The sequence below is a fragment of the Telmatherina bonti genome, assembly GCF_933228915.1.
Source record: "Telmatherina bonti genome assembly, chromosome: 5".
In the NCBI taxonomy this organism is placed as follows: Eukaryota; Metazoa; Chordata; class Actinopteri; order Atheriniformes; family Telmatherinidae; genus Telmatherina; species Telmatherina bonti.
This window is the reverse complement of record NC_136623.1, coordinates 23,960,611-23,974,944: the sequence shown is the minus strand read 5'-3', so window position 1 is coordinate 23,974,944 and position 14,334 is coordinate 23,960,611. Positions and strand designations below refer to the sequence as shown.

At 38.8% G+C, this 14,334-nt stretch overlaps 1 long non-coding RNA gene across 1 annotated transcript; it reads right to left on the bottom strand.

Annotated features, from left to right (window-relative positions):
• Positions 1 to 13,584: 13,584 nt before the first annotated feature.
• Positions 13,585 to 14,121, bottom strand: LOC306755676. The gene is made up of 3 exons (XR_013771303.1): positions 13,989 to 14,121; positions 13,844 to 13,871; positions 13,585 to 13,749 (listed from the first exon to the last, which is right to left on the bottom strand). It is a non-coding gene; the product is annotated as an uncharacterized lncRNA (long non-coding RNA).
• Positions 14,122 to 14,334: the final 213 nt, after the last annotated feature.

Here is a 14,334-nt window from a genome sequence, read left to right as displayed (position 1 = left end):
ATGGGAGCCTGAAGGGTTGTTTGTCCGTCTGTGTTAGCCCTGTGATGGGCTGGCAACCGGTTCAGGGTGTATGTGTTCTATTCATTTTTCTCAGACATCAGTGCTCGTGCCAGGTTTTTGGACAGCAGGTCATTAAGAGAGTCCAGTCATTTTTATGGGCGTAATGCGCAGCATTTGAAAAATATATCTAATAGCTCTACTTTTAGATACAGCTTACACCCCCTACACCCTTCACAGTTAGTATGGCTGTGCTGACTTGTTACTTATCACACCAGAAGATGGCAGTACAGGTGAGGCTTTGGTCTTCTTCTCCTGGAGATGTCCATACTAGGTCCTCGAGGACTGCCATCCTGCAGGTTTTTTTTATGCATCCCAGTTACAACACAAATGGATCCAACAGCCAATGAAGTTCTGTACAATGATTAGTGAAAGTTAGGTATTGTAAGGGCCAAATGTAATCAGGTCACTTGAATTCAATCAGGTAAGCAACCATTCCACTACACTTACCTGTGATGTTTAAACAGTCACCTACTCTGTTGTCATACTCCGAGCTCAATCAGTAGTTTTTGCTGGATTGTGCTGCATTTTGAGTTAGTTTGAACAATCACAGACGTGAATTATATATTATATTATATTATATTATATTATATTATATTATGTTATATTCACACATGCAACCCGTTCTGCTCCATGTGGACCTGTGTCAGAGTGAAAACATGGTGTAATAAAAACATTTTTCAGAGTGGAATGAATTCATCATCAGCACAATAGACAGAATTCTCCAGGTAGCCAATAATTTTCATAAATATAGCCAGTGGCTCATCCAAAAATGGTAGTTTCACAGCCAATAAGAAAACAGTGGTGGGGTGCAACACAGGTTCTGGGTGACCTCTCACCCTCATGGAGGAGCTCAACAAGTACCACCAGAAAATACAGGGCATCCTGACGGGGATAAATCACCACGACCAGGTCCAGATGCCTGCAAAGAAACTCTATGAAGTCTACCCCTAGCACTACCTGACAAAGATGGATTGGAAACTGAATACTTAAAATTAAAGACAGGTAAGAAATACATGGAGACATAACCGCATGAACAGATCTCAGACAGTTTCTGTGGGGATTGTGTGTTGAAACAGGAATAAAGGGGAACAATCCTAATTTAGGATGATATATTGCATAATGAATTAAAACTGTCTGTATTACCCCAAATATTAAACACACAAGATATTTAGATCCTGTGTTGAAGTTTCTTAATCAGACCACTCATCAAACTGCATCATTCCCTGCGACAGATAACACATGACATAATGGCTGCTAAAACAGCCAATAAATTGTTTGAATATAAACCCAGTTCTTTGGGATCGGTACTCAGTTTAACTCTAATAAGAGGGCTAAAGAAAGTTCTGAAGTCTGAAGGAAGCACAGGGAGGGTTTGGTCACATACAGACAGAAGAAGAAGGGTTGTTTCAATAAGAAAGTTCTAACAGCCAGAAAAGACAAGAGAAATGCAAGTAAACGATAGAAGAGGAGAGCAACAATGAATGTAAAAATGCAGAAAAGTTTTATTCAGTCTGTTTGTGCTTCTTGGAGTTAAATAAAACTGACTCTACTGACCACTCTCTTGTACAGATATTGAAGGATGCAAGAAGTAACTGCACTCCTCCCTCCTCACACCCCACCATGCTTCCCTTACTCTGAGATCCGCTCTATGGCTAAATTGGTCTCTTGACACACTCATTCTCCTCCCAGATTAAGCTGCCTGTTTCACCTCATATGACCTTATATCTTGAAACTCCTGTGAAACAGACTGGGTCTCCTCTCCCTCCTCCTAGGAGTGTGTATTTGTGATATGCTCTCTCCACACTAGTAACAGCATTTTCATCTGGATGTTAATGAAAAGAACAGCTATAGTAACACTGTTCTTTATTCAAAGGGGAATAGGTGTAGTAGTACACACAGATGGGTCGTACTGTACTACAGCTCTGAGTTAGACACAGGCGAAGTTGGTTATCCCACCTGTACAAGACATGTTGCAGCTACAGGAAAAGCTGTGCAAAAACTGCCCACACCACCATGAGTAATCACACATATGGCTGTACCGCAAAGCCTTTGACTCCAATGCATTCACCTTGTCAGCTCACCGCAATCCGAGATCAAGGCAACTTTTCAGTAAGTCATATATTCACGTCACCACACCAGTATTTAAAAGGCCCTCCTTGATTAACAGCACAAGGTCATGAATCCATTACAGACAAGCCCTTACACAACTGTGTAGTTGAAAATAATAGAGAACTGAAGCTGCACCCTACTTGCCATCACACATCCCATTACAACTCTCTTCTGTCATGGACACAGTTACTGTAGTCCAACTGGATCAAATGGCAGCTGTAGTTGAAGAGACCCCTGAGGGTCTCATTGAGAAGAGGGCTTGTGACCTCCACTGGCACCCCAGTGAAACACCCAGGCCAGTGATTGACTCTATACTAGTGTGGCGAGTGAAGAGAGGACTACAAGTATGACAACGCCAGCTAGGGGTGACTCCCTAGCAATCGGCCAACATGGCCACAAGTTTGATAAAAGCCCGGACAGTGATTGTGGGTTTCACAATAAAAACAAAGTTTATTTAATACAACAAATGGTTAAAAGCTAAATGAAAACCATCTATAAAACCCTGCGAGTCCACAGCCTGGAGATGAGCACAGGGGTGGGCCTGCAGAAGAGAGCAACCTGCCAACTGAAATAAACATGCAGAACAGCAAAACAAAATAAATCAAAATCAAATATGAAAACTTAAACAAACCATACAAAATGTTGAAGGCAGGTTGCCTCCGTACTGATGAGTCCCAGCCATGCCCAACAACACCCAGACATGGGAGGGCAGAAACGGTTAGTCTTCAGAAACCACAGCCGCTCTGAGAGGTCTCTCCCCAGGGTGAAGCGGGTCCACTCCAATGGTTGTTGTGAGCCAGACAAGACAGCAGTGTCCAAGGGACTTGGAGCAATGGCATGTGGTGCACACCTCCCCAGTAAGCCTGAAAGGCAAGTGCAGCGTACCCACAAACAGATTTATGGCCAACTGATGCTGGAGAATTAGATGGTTCAGCTCACCCAGCAGCCACAGCTGGCAAACTCCCACAAATTTGTCAATGGGTAGAACTGACCACGCTTGCTGCTAAGATGCAGCAGGGTAGAACCAGGAGACAGACTGAAGAGCATGCACACCTGCCCATCTATAAGGCCCCTTGATTGGCCTCAATGGCTTACACCTGGTCCATGCAGATTGGTGTGGGAAGGTGAAGCCTTCCTCACCACACTAGTGATACTCAATCCTGATGTTCCAGCAGGGACACTTGTAAAACTTGAGGGCACCAGCCCATGAGGACCAGGATTGAGGATCCCTGCTCTATACCATGCCCGTTTAGAGCTAGCCCATTCCAATCATTAAGCACAGAGGACATCAAAAGGGGGGGGGGGCAATACAGTAAGCTGATTTATTTATTGCAACTGATCAGATAGTAAAAGCTGCTGCAGGACATGTTGTAAATACTAGTATACATCAACAAATGACTCAGATGCAGGTTCTTCCGAAGGAAAAATGCCTATAAAGCCTCATGGAGAGCTGGATCTGCAGGACATAGAAGAGCTCCAGAAAACTAAAGTCCCTGCTAAGCAATAAGTGTGGGCTAATAAAGGTGCCACCAGAGAAGAAAAAGGATTGTGGACAAATCATGAAGGGAAAATGGTTCTCCAAAGTAACTATCAACCATTAGTGGAGTCTTTATTTATTTATTTATATTTTAAGCTATTTAAAAGGTGTTTGTAAATATTTTATACAGTCATGTCAGATTTGTAGCTAAAAGCTGCACTGGATGCTGGATTTGGAGGATTTCCTGTTCCAGCTCATCCATGGAAAGAGATAATGATTGATTTCACTGATCTGAGAGCTGAATACTGAGTAGAAAGAAAAATATATTTACTTGTATTTGTGGATCAGGGGCACCGATCTTTGAACTGGGAAGACCAAGCAGTGAGCAAATGATTTAATCAGAAGAAGTTATCTTTGTGTAATCTGGTCTTAAACTAATGCTAAAGCAGTTCCTAGATAATGTTGTATCGGCCAATGGGTTGCACTAAAAATCCATTAGCGAATTCTTATTTAAAATGATGGATTAATAACAAGCTTTCTTTCCTGCCTGCTGCGTACTGACATCCCTGTTGTGTAGAAACTGGCCTCTTTTCACATGCAGCAGTTGTAGCAAACAGTTTTTGAACATCGTGGTTTTTTCCAGCTCCCATAAATAAATAACACTGAGATTTTCCAAATGTGTAAATGATGATTTCGATTAATTCTTGGAAGCCTAGACCATGAGACCAGCTCCTGATCAAATACAACATCTCCAAATCTGTGCTTAAATATTCTACATGGTACGTAGATTTATTGTGTGTGTTTTTTATTTATACTTGGGTCTGAAGGCTTGCTTGACATGCAAAAATAGTTTCTCTCTATAAAAATCCCTTTGTGCTACTTCATATATGAAAAGCGCTTTATAAATACATTTAGCTTGATTTGAAATAATTAACTTTTCAGTTATGAGTCATCATTGCCGAGATGTGAGTCAGTCTTGCGTTTGTGTGTGTGTTACATCAGTAATGATGTACAGAACAACATTTCCCTTAAAAATTTTAAGCTCCATTTTAAGCTCAGCTTCATGTCTGTTATTTTTATCATTGATCTCCACTTAACGGACGCCTGTTGACTAACTGTCCCTATAAATAAACAGGTTATATAAAGAACTACAATGCAATGGAAACCAACTGTGGCTGCTCATATCTAGTAAGTTCTCAAACATAAACTTCCGAGACGCAAACAATATGAGCTTTACAATCTTAGAGGGTAAATTTAGAGACATAATAATCATGAGCAATATATATAGTTACACTCATGTATTCATGTATATTCTATCTTCTAACAAGGTTCAGATCAAGTGAAGGAGGTGGCTGCTGTCCTGCAGGTATTGGACTTTTCCTGTTGCTGCACGTAATCAGATCAATGCTTGTTTGGGCAGAACTTGACAACAAGCTGCTTACAAGAGCCATTTCATTTGAATCCGATGTGTTGTGGCAGGGAAACCTTTCAAGAACAGAGCTGGACACCCCTGAAATAAAGAAAAATGGTGGACTTTCTGCTCAAGATTTTCAATTCTCTTTAGTGGGACAGTAAAAAAAAAAATTCACATAACTACACAATGGAAATCAAAAATAAATTGAACTTGTTCCAATGAAAACCACACACATGGTCCTACACACAAATAAACTCATGATGGAAACAATACCAGCTAAGCTGTTGTGACATATTTACACACATACGTAATCTATTGTGTTAAACCTTTTCTAAGCCCAGACTGTTAGCATCACCTTAATTAACCAGAATGTATCTTTTCTTAAATCTAAACTTTCTGTGGAAAAAAGAACTGAAACTGCACAAGTGTTTCAGAGAACGTTAATGCACAGAATGTATCTAATGTTTGATGACAACTTCAACTTCTCAACCATGAAAAGGCTTTTCTGTTACTGGAACTATAACTGAAACTTAATTCATTTGATCAGTTCATATTTATAAAGATAAATTGTAATTTAGCTTGTTCTTGATATTTGCATATGAACTATAAAAAAGGGACCACAGTTGTTTGGACATATTCAATTGCTGTTTGAGGACAAGAATGATAATTAATTAAAATACTCAAATATTATTATTAATCAACATCTGTGGCAGATGCTAATGTAGGTGAATTGTCTAATACATTTAGAATTTCACATGTGTGTGTGGATTTGTGTCCTAACGTGTTATGTTAACCTTGGTGAGATGTTAATCATGTCACATCAATCAACAAAGTGGGCTTTCATACCAACAACAATCCCACTAGCGATTACACCAAAGACACACAACAGCATTAACCTGTTTTGAAACAACCATTTTTACAGGCAACTTGTGTAACATTGTCTATTGTTTACTGGCCAGAATTAATGTCTGTGAATTTTGGCCTCTGTTGATAATCTGACACACTCTCTTGAGTAAAGAATTTTAGATCTGTTTCTACATACAATTGGTAAGCTGGTAGGGAAGCGCCATGACTGTCTGCTCTCTTGGTAAGAATGTATTTTCCCTGCGAGTCAGCACACTATGATTGAGTTCAGCAAGAGAGGTTTATTTAAGTTAGAAAGTCAGTTCATTACCCTTTACAAAATTGCAGGACCATGCATATACAGGAGCAGCGCAGGACCCATTAAAGTGAAAAAGGGCACTTCAGAGGCAGTATGACCTGATCATCAAAACAAGGAAGATCATCATCATCAGCCTTGTTGGAACAGAAATGTCACTGTAAATGGCAGCTTTTCAAACCTTGCCACCAGCTTTTAGTCTGGCTATACTGAGACTGAAAGCCGCCATTTATTGCAACTGTAAAATCTACTGAAAGTACTAGTATAACCAGATTTATAAGATGAACCGCTTCACCTGAGTGAACACTCTATGAAGTGGAGTTGTCAAGGATCTTTGATACACAGTGGCTACAAGTGTTGCAAGAGGTTTTTGAAAAGGAAGGATGCTAGAATGGCCCTGCAATGGCGATCTGTCAAGACTGTACCCTGCCTCTTGCCCAATTACTGCGGGGATAGGCTTCAGCTTCCTGCAACCCTTATGGGACTAAGCGGTTAAAAAATTTGGATGGATGTATATTATTTTAAAAGTTAATTCACGCCAACCCTAAACCAGTATTTTTGCTTCACTTTGTTTGTCATGCCTCAAAAGGGCTTTGAGAACAAAGAGAATGCACAGAAGTCACTTTGAAGTCTCAAGACAGTCGGTATAGTTGTTTGTCTTGTCAACTCTGTTTGCTCTAACAGGCTGCGTTTCTGTCCAGTGTGTGTCCTGCCTCTCTCACCTCTCAACAACTGGTTGTAATCAGTATTTAAAGAAGGAACTCTTAACTCATAATAAAACTGCTGGGTGGCTCTAATGAGGGAGAACAATTCCTTTCTCTTTTAAACATGTATGGTATATAATGACGCTTTGCATTAATTGGTTTATAAATCACATACTGCATGTAATATTTTTCTTGATATCTAAAAGATTTGGAGCAGGAAATTATTGAAAAAACCCCATCATTCTTAAAATTTATTCAGTTTAAATTACTGTACATCGTTCATACTAAAGAAAAGAGGCACTTAGTAAATCATCAGGTTTATCAATAAATCTCTGACACGCAGGTTTTTCCACACATTACCCTCTCACCTCCTTTATCTTCCTCCTATGTTTGTCTTGCTGTGCTCTAACAGGATGCACATATTTATAAAAGTAATTACTTCTTATTTTTACTTCTCTGCAGTACGGGACTTTAAATAGGACATGCTATAAAACACTATCATTAATATAGACAGACCACATTGTCATTGTGGTTTAAGACATTAAGACAGGTTTGCTTCTGTTTCCATGACGGGCCTGGGTGCTTGCAGGACAAGACAAGTTCATTTCTTCTTCATGTGGAAGAAATTTAAAAAGTTGATAAATGATCACTGCAATGTTTTAACAAGATAATATGGAAATGATTTGAAATAATGTCTGCTGTTCAACTCCAATTGAAATATTCTACTATTTTCTTCAACTTCTTCATACTGTCTCATTGTCAGTATGAAGAAGTGTCTCATTGTCAGAATGTACTAAATTTCTTTTAGTACATTCACTGCCTGCTAGTACCAGATTGGTCCCCTTTTCCCCTTATTTGTTTGTGTCATGGATTCATCAAGCGTTAAAAAATGTGCCTCAGAGAATTTGGTCTAAATTTACATGATAACATCATACAGTTACAGTAGATTTGTTGGCTAAATATTTATGTTCCACCACATCCCACAGGTGCTGATTGAGATCTATTTACTGTGTGGACACCACTGGAATACAGTGGATTCCATATATAGTCAGGAAATCAGTTTGAGATGATTAGAGCTTTGTGTCATGATACATTGGTTGTCCTGTGGTTAGAAAGACATAAATGACAAAAATGATATTCTGTATATATTGATAGCAACAAGTCACAATTGAATGCACAAGTCAAATTTGAGTTGTAGCTGCCTTTTTGTCATCTCCAAGTAGAGAGATGACAAAAGAACTTTCTCCTTTGACCACACAAACATGGCATTTCCACACAGACAACTAAAATTTACGGGCTATTTACTCTGTAAACCTGGAGACATATCTGCATAAAAATGTTAGTTGATCAACAGCTTCTTAAACACTCATACCAACCATCCGGAACCAGCAACCAGAGCATTTCAATACCCTTTACTCGTCTTTCTGATGCTCAGTTTTAGCTTGAGCAAGTCATCTTAAACATGTGATTGGCTAATTAGTTATTTGTGCTGATACAAAGTAAGAATAATAAGCAGATAATGGCCAGCGTGGGAATTGTAATGCATTTATAACTGTCCATTATGCCCAATAAACTCCTCAGAAGAGGCAGAGCTGAACCTATGGGGTCTTCAAATATTTTATCTTGAAACATCTACTCCAAATAGACCACCTGTACAAAAAAGAAGAACAGAAAGTATGCAAATGTTTTAAGGAACACAAAAAAATACAGTTCATCAAAAGAAAACTAAAGGCATCCCACTTGCCCACATACATGCAAAATATGCTTCATGATGGATATCAAAAGCTGTAGGAGTAGTAAAAAACGAGTCACTTAAACAGTTGTCATGTCCAAGAAACACTTCATGACATATTTATGTCATACTGAAGTTATATACATAACTGATTAAATTTCAAACGATAGTGGTGGATCATGTAGGGTCACTAGTATTGTTTGGCCATACAAAATGGAAATATTTGATATTCAATTCAGCTTTATTTGTATAGCGTGACTTCACAACAATGTTGTTACAGGGCACATTATATACATGAATCAACATACACATCATTTCAAGCCAATTCATACATAGCCTAAAATAGAAACCAACTGATTGCATTGAATCATGACTTTGATCCAAACCCCCATTCTGAGCATGCATGAGGCGGCAGTGAGAGGGAAAAAAAACTCCCTTTTAAGAGGAAGAAAACCTCTGGCAGAACCTGGCTCAGGGAGGGCAGCCATCTGCCTGCTTGCATACAACTAGAGAACAATACTTGTTCCTCCTGTAAAATTTTTTTGTTCATCTCAGCCTCTCTCAGTACAACCTAACTGATTCCTACCATGTGATTGGACAAGCCTAGGTATCAAGTAATTTTATTAGGCAACTAAGGGCTGGATCGACAAGGTTTGCATGTAGTAAAATGTGTACAAACTTATTACATGCAAAAAAAAAAATGTAGAAACTTATTTGTTAACTTGTTTGCACCCGCAAACCGTGATATACAAAATTTTAGCTTGCACACCCAAACTGCTACTCACAAATTTGGATCTTAGTAGACCTGGCCCTCACTGTACAGACAGGTTCTGTACTCAGGAGCACTTTGACCCATAAAAAAAAAGTCTCATGGTTTTGGACAATGATATGTTATTTCTATATTTCCTTCATAAGAATTAGATGTCTGTAAACATTACTGCAGAGAATTTTATTATATATATATATATATATATATATATATATATATATATATATATATATATATATATATATATGTGTATATATATATATATATATATATATATATATATATATATATATATATATATATATATATATATATATATATACACACACACACACACACACACATATATATATACATACACACACACACACAGTAAAAGAATCTACTTTCTATTTCTCAGACCTACCCTAAGTACAAACCACGTTCTTTACAATTTTTTCACACAATTATCTTCTCTTCACAAACATCTGCATGTTTTTTTTTTTGTTTTTTTTATCAAAGAAATAACTTCCTATTTTCACATCTCCTTTTTTCTACGGCATGGCACTAGTATGGTAGATAGATCACGGTTGGTTTGATTTCAGCTCTTTTTAAAGTGATGCATAGAATTTAAAAAAAAAAAAAAAAAAAAAAAATCATAAGAATTTGTACTTATAGTGAAAAGTACCCTAAAGCAGCAAGCTTCTGACCTTTCTGTGTAGTTTGCATGTTCTCTCTGTATATGTGGGTTCTTTCCAGGCACACCGGCTTCCTTCCACTGTCCAAAGACATGCATGTTAGGTTAACTGGTTACAAGAAATTATCCCCAGGAGTGAGTGTGATCATGAATGGTTGTTTGTCCCTGTGTTGGCCCTGTGGTGGACTGGCAACTTGTCCAGGGTGTACCCCGACTCTGATGGCTGGGATAGGCTCCAGCTTCTCCACAACCCTGACGTGAACTAAGTGGTTAAGAAAATGGACAAATCAATTTGAGCTAATTTATGTGATTCATCAGTATTTATACAAGCAGTTAAGAAAAACAATGGCCTAGCTAATGAAACTAACCCAGTGCTTTGAATCTTGATGGATGCAGTCTCCCATCCTGAACATGCATGGGAAGGCAGGTTGTTGAAACAACAGCAAACAACTTTAATTGTGGAAAAAAAGGTGAATGTGAGGGCACACAACTTTCTTTTCTGAAGGATGTTGCCTTCTGTATGAAATGGAGGGGGCAGTGGTCAGCACCATTTGTCCATTAAAGGAGGGGTGTTTGTATCAAGGAGGATCTCTGGATATTCACGGAGCAGAGGAGAAATGACATGTTGTCAATGTAACAGGGGGTGGCCGGGGGCGTGTTAAAATAAAATAAAGAAAGAAAATAAAAACAGGTAAAAAAAAAATAAAAAAAAAGAAGGGTCCTCCCGGCCACCTTGGTTCTTTTAAAAATCAGGGGGAGCAGAGTCAACCACACTAAAATCTCAATAAAAATGGTTTAATAAAAAGATAAAATAATAAAAAAAGGTTAAAAGGTTAAAATAATAAAACCCCAGTCCTCTAAAATGTCCCTAAAAATGTCCTTTAAAACGACCTTTAAAATGACCACTGTGCAGCGACGGATCCAGTCTTCTCAGCCTTCCTTCGGCGAAGTCACGTCCAGGACCCGCAGAGAGGAGCATACGCGGCAGTCTACATGCTTAGGAAGGGAACCCTCCTGCCTGGCCCTGTAGCCCTGGACCCTAAACTAGGCCATTTTACTCACGCTTGGTCCTGGGCCAGGAGTATCAGTAGGCCCAGGACTGAGTAGCTGCGCCTTAGGGTCCAGACCGGCTGCTGCACTTCAGGCTCCGCCTTGCCACCACCAAGCCGCGGTGGGACCAGTCGTCACTGGCCCCTCAGCAGTCTCCTCGTCGTCGTCGCCATCATCGTCATCATCACCATCGTCGTCATCATCGCCATCATCGTCGTCATCGTCGTCATCATCATTGTCGTCATCGTCGTCGCCGCCGCCGCCATCATCATCCTTGTCGTCGTCCATTTTCAGGAGCTCCGTCCCCTTCCTTGTCCTGCTCTGCTCCTCTCCTTCTCTTTCTGTTTTCCTTCTCTCTGTCTCTCTTCTGCCACACCTGTTGCTCTTTTAAAGTGTCTGCTGTTGCTCTTTTAGTTGTTATGCGACAGGCCTCCAGGGGGGGTTAGTAGTGCAAGCAACAAGTTAAAAACACATGCAATAAAACTATTTCAATTTAAAAACCACACTTTGACCCCGTCACATCAAAGCAGATTAAACACTTGATTTATTCTCAACAACAAAGACACGGTTAATTTTGGTGAACAGCTGTCAGTCTGATTCTAAATTCTATGTTTCCAGTTTGCCAACCCGCTTAAGTCGGTGCACATGTAACATTTGTTATGCTTGATTTAGTTAGTGGACATGGAGGCTGCGGTGTCGCTGAGAGTTAATTAGGGAGATACCATGAATTTTAGTGTTATATATGTACTTATCAGGGCAATGTTTTGACCAGAAAACGAAACACAAGCAGATCTTCTTCATGGTGTCCTGCAGCTTGAACTTCTAACAAAACTATGCCAAATATCTGAAAAACTGATCAATCAAAAACCTTTTAAAAAGTTTGAAACTGCTTTTACCCACTCCTGATAACCAGTGACAATAACGAGATCTGTTTTATATTCAAGAGTGGATTTTCAGTTACCGTAGTTTATCATAAGTCATAAGTTTATAAGATGAAGCATAGTTTACATGAATGCTCTGATGTATAGCTAATAAACAGAATAACTTTGAGATTCTTAGGTGCCCCTTTAAGTAAATGTTGACCACCACCTGTGTTGGCAGATATGGGGCAATAAGTTATGGGAATTTCATCTCGTTGGCTGTGCATAGATATGCAGGTCTTGCACCCATCCATTTGTAAATTGGACATAAGCTTCTAAGGATTCATAGTTTCTAAAGTGATCTGCTGTGTATAGGTGCTCATACCACAGACATGTCAGAAAATACGTTGCCATGGCAATCTGTGGTAGTTTCTCATGATGTTGCTCCATGCTTTGGTTTAATTAAACAAGAGTCCACATTATAATCATGCCAATTTTCTGGAGATAATATTCTCCAGTCTGGTTAGTTAGCATGTACCTAAAATAACTTTTCCATTCTGGCATCTCAGCATGTCGTCTGTTGCAGAACTTCATGTCCCAATTTACTGGGATATGTTAAACAATGACGAGATCATAATATGGAAAAGATAAAAATGATAAACTGTTTGGATCATGTAAAATTCCTAAGAAAGAGTAAAGCACCAAAAATGATTTCCACAATTCTGCACAGCCAACATCTTTGGCTACACTGAGTGGCTACACTTCAGAGCAGTTCCATAGTTATGAATGAGTGCAGGAGCCTCAGATTATGAAGCCAGCAAACAGTGGGGACCAAGTAACTATGTTAGCAGGTTAACCTCAGTCATTTATTGTTCTTTTTCAAAGTTTGTTCTCTGGTTTACTCAGATCTGGACTGTAGTCAATATTAACATCTGTATTGGGCCATGCCCATCCTCGAATTTCAAAGCTTGAACCTCTGTTTACTGAAAAATGCTCCAAAAATAAAACAGCAAACTAAGCAGGAAACAAGCTTAAACCTTCAGTTTCTCCATCAAGCTGAAAAATTTGTTACAGTATTGGTTGGGCGCGAATTTTTCATTTTTTTCTAACCTGTGCACGAGAGAAGACTTACCCAGTCTTTCATCACAATGAGTTAGAAAGATTTATCCAGCTCTGGCACATCTCAGCACTAAATAAGCTGCTGGGACTTACGTTCACAACAATATTGTGTGATGAAATTGTGTACTCTCAATTAATCAAAGGAAACAAAAACCAACAGCAAAAAAATCTAAATTTGCGATGCCTCTAGCACCACACTGCAGAACCTGTGTTAAACTGGAGCGACAGCAGTCTGACTAGCACTTAATAATGTTTAATTACTTTCAAAATTTATGCAAATAACAGCAAGAACAAAATCATTGTATAATTGTATAAAAACCATTCATAAAACAAAATATTCATTTTGTGAATGAAAATGGTTTTATATAAGAACTGCAGGCAATATCAGTGAAAAGAAACAAAGGATTGTCACTTATTCATCATAAGCATAGCTGTTAGGTAACTTTTGGTAGCATAGCACAGACATTATTTTTGTCATGTAATTTTGAGCATGACAAAATTACATGACAAAACAGTAGACTAGTTGTTTGTGTTGATTACAAACTCTGTAAAGCTTGTCATATGTTTCCATAGACGCTGAGATCTGCGGTGTTCATGTAGTCATCACCATCGTCAAGAACCTGTGAGAGATAAAGGTGATTTTCAAAAATGGTGACTTGATGGGTATTTAATTCTAGTAAATTGTAGTGTAAATTGTTAACAAAAGAAATATACCATTCTGGAATTGCAGGATTTTGGCTGGCTAAGGTCCATTAACACCAACAGCAAAAAAGAAAAGGCACAGATATATAAGACATTGCTGCAGTACAAATGATAATGTATAGGCTACTGATTAGATAAAGTCCATGTTACTATGTACCTTTTTGGAGATGGAATACGTGGTTTGAAGACTTTTTTTTCACCTGAGGACGCTTTGCTCACATTACTGGAACTGTAAATTTGAAGCCATGTAATTAAAGTTTGGAAACATCTATGGCCTTTTAAAACTGTTTAATAAACTCACTGGTGACTAAATTCCAGAGTCTCCCCTTGTGGTCTTCTGTAAGAAAAAAATATTTTCTATAAGTGACATGTTGTAATCTGTACGATACAATATGTTAGCATTTAAAACAAACGCTGCTTGAACTGTGAAAACACTCAGAGAGGGCCATCACAGGGAGGGTGCAAGGCCTTGTGCGAACTCAAACTGCGGGGGCCAGCTCTTT